Below are 6280 nucleotides of genomic sequence, written 5' to 3'. Positions count from 1 at the left end.
TTGATTGCTACTTTTAAACTCTTTTTTGTATTTTTATGGCTCTGGAGTAGAAGAAATAACCTTATGTAAGAATTATACATTGTCAGTTGTTTTCAAACTAACATTATTTTGAAAAAAGAACCAAAGAGTAGAGTGTTTTGAAAAGGTTTAACCTTCTTTTTATCCTCTTTCTTTCCATCAATATTATCTGCCTTTTCCAGTTGATAAACATATGAGGAAAACAGGTAATTAACTCAGCTTGGCTCCACATTTACTGATATATTTGAGAGAGAGAATACATCTAACCTAATGCAATAAGCAGACTTTCACAGAGTCCGACCCGTTAGAGTAAATTCTATATTCTCTCCATTTAAAAAAAAATTCCTTTGCTGGAAAGAAGGTTGAAGAGATTTGCCAATGAAATATGTGCATAACTCACAGACACATTCAACAGTGCGGTGACAGCCAGAAGGAAGGGGGGACGAGGTGGAGGGGAGGTGGGCAAAGGGGATGTGAATGGGACATACGTAATAGTTCGTGTAAACCATAACAACAAAGTGAAAAAAAAAGTGAAGATAGAATTTTTTAATTTCCTTTTGACTGTGTTTGGGAGGTAGGTTGGCCATCCCTTTCGTAATCTATCTTGGTCTATGTAATAGCTTGACCCTTGTGTCAAGCATGGATGCAGGCTAGACAGCTGAAGCTAAGTAGAGGGGAACGAGCGGAGGCACATTTGCTCATTCTTGTTAATTGATTAGTTCTCTTCTCTGACACCAGTCAGTTTGTCTGATAAACTTGTATTCTCAATGCAGTGCTAAGTTTTGAAAAATGTGATCTTTTTAGAGGGAACTAATTATGGGCCTATGAGAAATCCCTACCATTTTAGGATTTGTTTCAAGAAGAGGTGACTAAGTAACCAAGAAAAAGAACTGCATTTGGGGACAAAACACCTACACAACTTTTGCACAGACAGTTGTGACAAGTTTAGCTTCATTGGCACAAAATATTTTGTATTAAGAAGAGGATTACATTTCAGTGTCACAATATGTTTCATAGAGAACACAAAATGAGTATAAATAGAAATTCCTTCTCTTCAGTTAGGAGGTTCTTTTGGGCCAAAGTAAAGACAGTCTTCTTCTCTTGGAGACTTAAAGGAAAACAGACTTCTTTGAAGTCATAGTTAAACTGCTCAAAACAGGATTCTTCTGAAACATAACTACCAGTCAGGAAGATTTAACAGCAACTATTAATACAAGACAACAGTTAACAAAATCTCTTCACTGTATTCTATTTTCCTGTCTGACTTTGCAGAAAATTAAACTAGCTGTTGAATGCAAAGGAGGGTACTACCACTTGAATAGTGTAGTAACAACCAGATTTTAAAAAATAAAAATCTGTGAAACTATTACTTCATTAAAAATTATGAACATAGATCATCATTTCTCTTTATGTTGCAGAAGACATAGACTCTTGGGTTTTTCCAGAGTGTAGAGATATCTGGTAACAGCACAATTAATTTCTTCAGAAGAGGTTCATTTCAATTAAATTTACATATTTAGATTTTGTGAAGTATCTGAAAAATAGTAAAAAGGTGACATTCATAATTCTTGAGATATTAATTTTGTTTCTGCATTTAGTTTTCTAATTTCCAAGTTCTAAAAGAAATTATTTTATAGTAACTTACCAATTTATGTAATTGGATAATAAGACTTAATTTCTACATCTGACTATGATTTCATTATTTTATATTTTTAAGTGTTAGGATATAAAATTCTCTAAATACTTTTAATGACAAAGAAAATATTTTGCTATGAATACCAGAGGAAAAAATGTTCATTGGACAATTTTTTTTTTATTTCAACTGTCAGAAAAAATATAGTATATCATATAGGAAATAAACAAAATTTCCAGGCATTTATTTACTTGCCAATGAATTTCAAATATTATTAGGCTACATTGTGAAGAGCACTAAGAGAACATAAAATTTTTAATTAAAAAGTGTCAACTGCCTTATTTATTCTATCATTCTCTAATTTGTCTTTAGCACTTAACTTGAAAATGTACTCGTCTACTCTAAAATTAAAAATAAAATATTTTAGCCCTGGCTGGTGTGGTTCAATTGACTGAGCACTGGACTGCGAACCAAAGGGTCACCGGTTTGATTCCCAGTCAGGGCACATGCCTGGGTTGTGGACCAGGTCCCCAGTAGGGAGCACTCAAGAGACAACCACACATTGATGTTTCTCTCCCTCTATTTCTCCCTCCCTTTCCCTCTCTAAAAGTAAATAAATAAAATATTTTTAAAAATTAAATAATTTTAAAATTTTGTAGATATATTTACCTTCACTGTTCCTTATTATTTAAGGCTATTTAATAAACTGGTTTGAATTTTTTTGCCCAGATTACAAGCTAAATGAAGATGTATGATGTTATTATAAGTTATAGATATTGAAATCTCTTTCAATAAAAGTATTATTTTGGAAGGTTTAAAAATAGTATTATGAAGTCCTTTAACAAAGGAGAAGATTATAGATGGCTCATATAGTTTCTGAATCTTAATTCATGTGTTAAAGCGTTCAGCGTTAGTCCTATATGCTCGATTATCATGAAACAGTTCCAACAGTGCGTTCGGCTACAACAATTTTTAGGGAACCATTGGCTATTTCCCCATCTCAATAGTTATAAAAGGCAATTCTGTGGTTTCTAGAGTGGTAGCCTGTAACTCAATCTCAGCTTGAGTGAAATGAAAATGTCGTCTAACTCACATGAAATGTTGTGCTTAATTACAGCAGGAATTTGGACAATAACTTTTATCTAAGAAAATAGCAGTTCCTGAGAACATCAGTGCAGTTGGCCAACCCCAACTGTACAACACCCAACTGCACACAGTGAACCACAATTCGGTGCATCCATTTGGGAGGGAAGGAGAAAGCAGGGAGCTCCCATGTTCCTGGTGTAGGAAGTAAGGCATGAGTTGCTGGGCGTTAGCAGCCAGCACTGCAGGAGTGTGGGCGGGGGGAGGCAACAGTGATACAGACAAACTCAGCATGGATTGCATCATCCAACAGCTGCTGGAAGTGAGAGGGTCCAAGGACGATGCTGGAGAATGAATCAGAGGGCTGTGACTAAAATCCCAACAGATCTTTCTCAGTTAGAAATATCTGCTAGAATTTGAAGCGCCACTCAAAATATGTGGTGATATCCATGAACAGTGTTACCGGGGAGACCAGAGTCAGGGGATTCCCTCCTTCCTGGGTCTTGTCTTGTTGGTGAGAAATGCATTGGAGTGAGAGACAACATGTATACTAGACATTTCTTAGCAAGATTGTTCATGAAATACACTCAAGCATAAAGCTGCAAGTGGGCACCAGGCTAGTCTGAGTGCCCTGTCTATTCGGGTTTTAGGGGTTTTATGCTTGCGGCCAGCTTCTGGGTTCTCCCTCCTCCTCCCTTCTCTGGACCGTGGCATAATCATACAGTTGCAAAATGTTTCTTTACCAGATAGTGGGAATAATACCCAGGGCACTTCAAAGGCTCTCCTCCTCCGGCACTATTGTGCTCTCTATTGTGATTGTTTGAAAGCCTTGTAATCTTATCTGACTGAGCTCCTGACCGCTGAATTAATGGGTGAGACACCTCTCTCTTCCTCTCCCTGCCTTGGTTTTCTACCTATTCTGACTAAAGGCAAATAGCACTATGAATTGTTTTGACTTTGTGTATGGTGGTTTTCTGCCACAAAGCAACTACCTGTTTCTTAGAGAGACTATGTGGACCTGGAGAAACAGCCACTGGAGACTACCTGACTCTTAACGGCATTCAAAATCAAATGTCCTGAGAATTTCTTTTTTCTCAGAGGAAACCGCAAATGTTCTAGCATCAATAGAATTTGTGGGTTTTATGATGAATGTAAAACAAGATAACATTAAACTATGGAAAACTTTCACAGAGTGCTTGAGCTATTTACCTATAGCAGCCACCACGGGTAAGACAATATTTTGCTGTCACTAAGGTTTATCACCAGATTTTCAATTTATGGAGCAGACTCAGCGATTTATGCAGCCAGCTGATGTCCCAGATCAAGATATTATTCGTGATATTGTGGTCTGACCCCAATAAATATGCCTTAGCCTGCAGTGAAAAAATGTAGGAGTGTCCTTCACATGTGGTGCAGAAGTGAAGCAGGGTGCAGCCAAGAGGAGGGCCCCAAGAAGGGATTTGTAATGGGGTCCAGGACTCGGGGTGTCCAGGAAATATTAGAAAAATGTATATAGGATGTCCTCATCCCCACAGGCCTGAGCCAGGGGGGATGGGACACATGGAACAGGGCCATTCAGAGCTGTTTTGGGTAGCAAGAGCTTTGCAGCTAACCCTGGCACAGTCATTTAACATATCTATAACCTTTAACTGGCTTCATAGATATGTTAAATAGCTGTGGCCCTGCTTTGAGCCAGGGAGATGGGAGTGACTTCCACCCAAGATGGGTCTGGGAAGCAACTCCCCCTGGTTACAGGGCCTGCGTGAGAGCGTGGAGATGATTGGCTCCATGCCATGGGGCCACACCTGCCCAGACTTACTATGGCAGCCCAGTAAAGCTGGAAGAATACAGGGATGCTGGCAGGTGTAACTGACTGTAGGAGGAGTCAGAAATGGGGCTGCAAAGGAAGCTGGGCACTGGGATTTAAAGCTAGGCCCGGCAGCCATAGAGAGAGGGGACCACGCGGCTCCACAGTAGTAGGGAGGACCAAAAGGTTTTGGGGAAGGAAAGAAGAGACCACGCGGCTCTGAAGTAAATGGGGGAACCACGAGGTTCTGAAGCAAGTAGATAGACAGAGGTCCATGTGGTTCTGAAGTGGGGAAAAGGACCACGCGGTTCTGAAGGAGAGTAGGGAGGACCACGAGGTTTTGGAGTGCTTCTTCTTGCCACGTGGCTTAGGCAGCAGGAGAGACTTTGCAGCCATAGAAAAGGGGAGAAAGGACTCTTGCTGCTGGGCCATGAGAAGGTGCCGCATGGCTTTGGATTAACTGGAGATTGCAGCAGCCACACAGCTGATGGTGATGGGAGCCTGAATCACGGACTTCTACTTCTTTTCCTGAGACACGGTACCCCGGACTGGGCACAGGGAGAGGGAAGGACTGTGCATCTGTGGGTATTCTAAAGGACTTTAGTATCTTATTGAAGACATTAGGTCATTATTCTAAGTTTGTGTAACTTTTAAATAAACAATTCCTTTCCTTTTCACCAGTCTCTGGCATTGAGAGACGTCTTTCCTCTGGCGGCGGGCATTGTGAACCTAGCAGGTGGGCGTGGGGGAAGGAACCTCCAGAGACAGAAAAGGGGAATCCTTTCTGTAATAATTTATTGTGAACCACCCCCGCCTTCTGCTCTGTAACAGAAGTGGTTGCAAAATTTCTCCATAAGCACAATGGAGGTTGAAGATGGATACAAGTTTGTTTGTTTGCTTGTTTTTTCTTTTTTTTTTTTTTGCAAAGAGGCATTTGATCACTCTGTTTCCTGCACCCAATTATTGTGGAGAGTTTGACAATGCAGGTGCCATGATGAGTGTAGAGAAAACACTAATGGGTCCTTTTCAGATTCTAAAACCTGCAGAGAAAAAGAAGTCAAATGCCTTGAGATCCTTAACAATTCCAAAGGTTATGATCACAAAGCAAGCAAAAAAATAAAATAGATGTCACTTTCACACTGCCTAGTTGGGAATTGTAACATATAACCTTCGTTTTAAAAACTGTAATGTGTATTGGTCAGCTTGATCAAATAATGACTGCGAGGCTCTCTCTTCCACTTTTTAAGTTAATGAATGGCATTTGCTGGTTACAACAGCAAATAAAAGACTTCACTCCCAAGGGGAGAAAAGAAAAGTTTCGTTTTGAAATTCTCTCTTCCTTTTGTAAACAACTTTAAAGATATTGTTAAAATTGTACGCCCCAGGACAGTTTATCCTGAGGGGTAAGTGTACAATTTACTTTTTTTTTTAATTCATTACAACACAGGAATAATATAAATGCTTGTTTCCTTTGGGATATAAAGAGAACATTAGGGTGTTCAATCTGTGCAGGTTATTGTCATAAAATGCATAAAAACCATTGTGATTTTTTTTAATTTAAGAATGTTTCAAAGGGCATGCTTATTTCTCTCATTGTCTTGTCATGTGCAAAATGGTTTTTATAGCTATCAACATTACGAGTAACTTTTAACCTTGCCAGCAACCCTGGCATAATGCACATTTAATCAAAACACATATTCCCCTGCCATATAATTAAAATTCTGATTAAAGCCATTATT

General features: G+C 39.2%; 1 pseudogene; it reads left to right on the top strand.

The window, feature by feature from the left end:
• The first annotated feature begins 2948 nt into the window (after positions 1–2948).
• Positions 2949–5661, top strand: LOC112310155 (serine/threonine-protein phosphatase PP1-gamma catalytic subunit A-like; annotated as a pseudogene).
• The last annotated feature ends 619 nt before the right edge of the window (positions 5662–6280 follow it).

The sequence above is a fragment of the Desmodus rotundus genome, chromosome 13, assembly GCF_022682495.2.
Source record: "Desmodus rotundus isolate HL8 chromosome 13, HLdesRot8A.1, whole genome shotgun sequence".
Lineage (NCBI taxonomy): Eukaryota > Metazoa > Chordata > Mammalia > Chiroptera > Phyllostomidae > Desmodus > Desmodus rotundus.
This window is presented reverse-complemented; position numbering and strand designations above follow the sequence as displayed.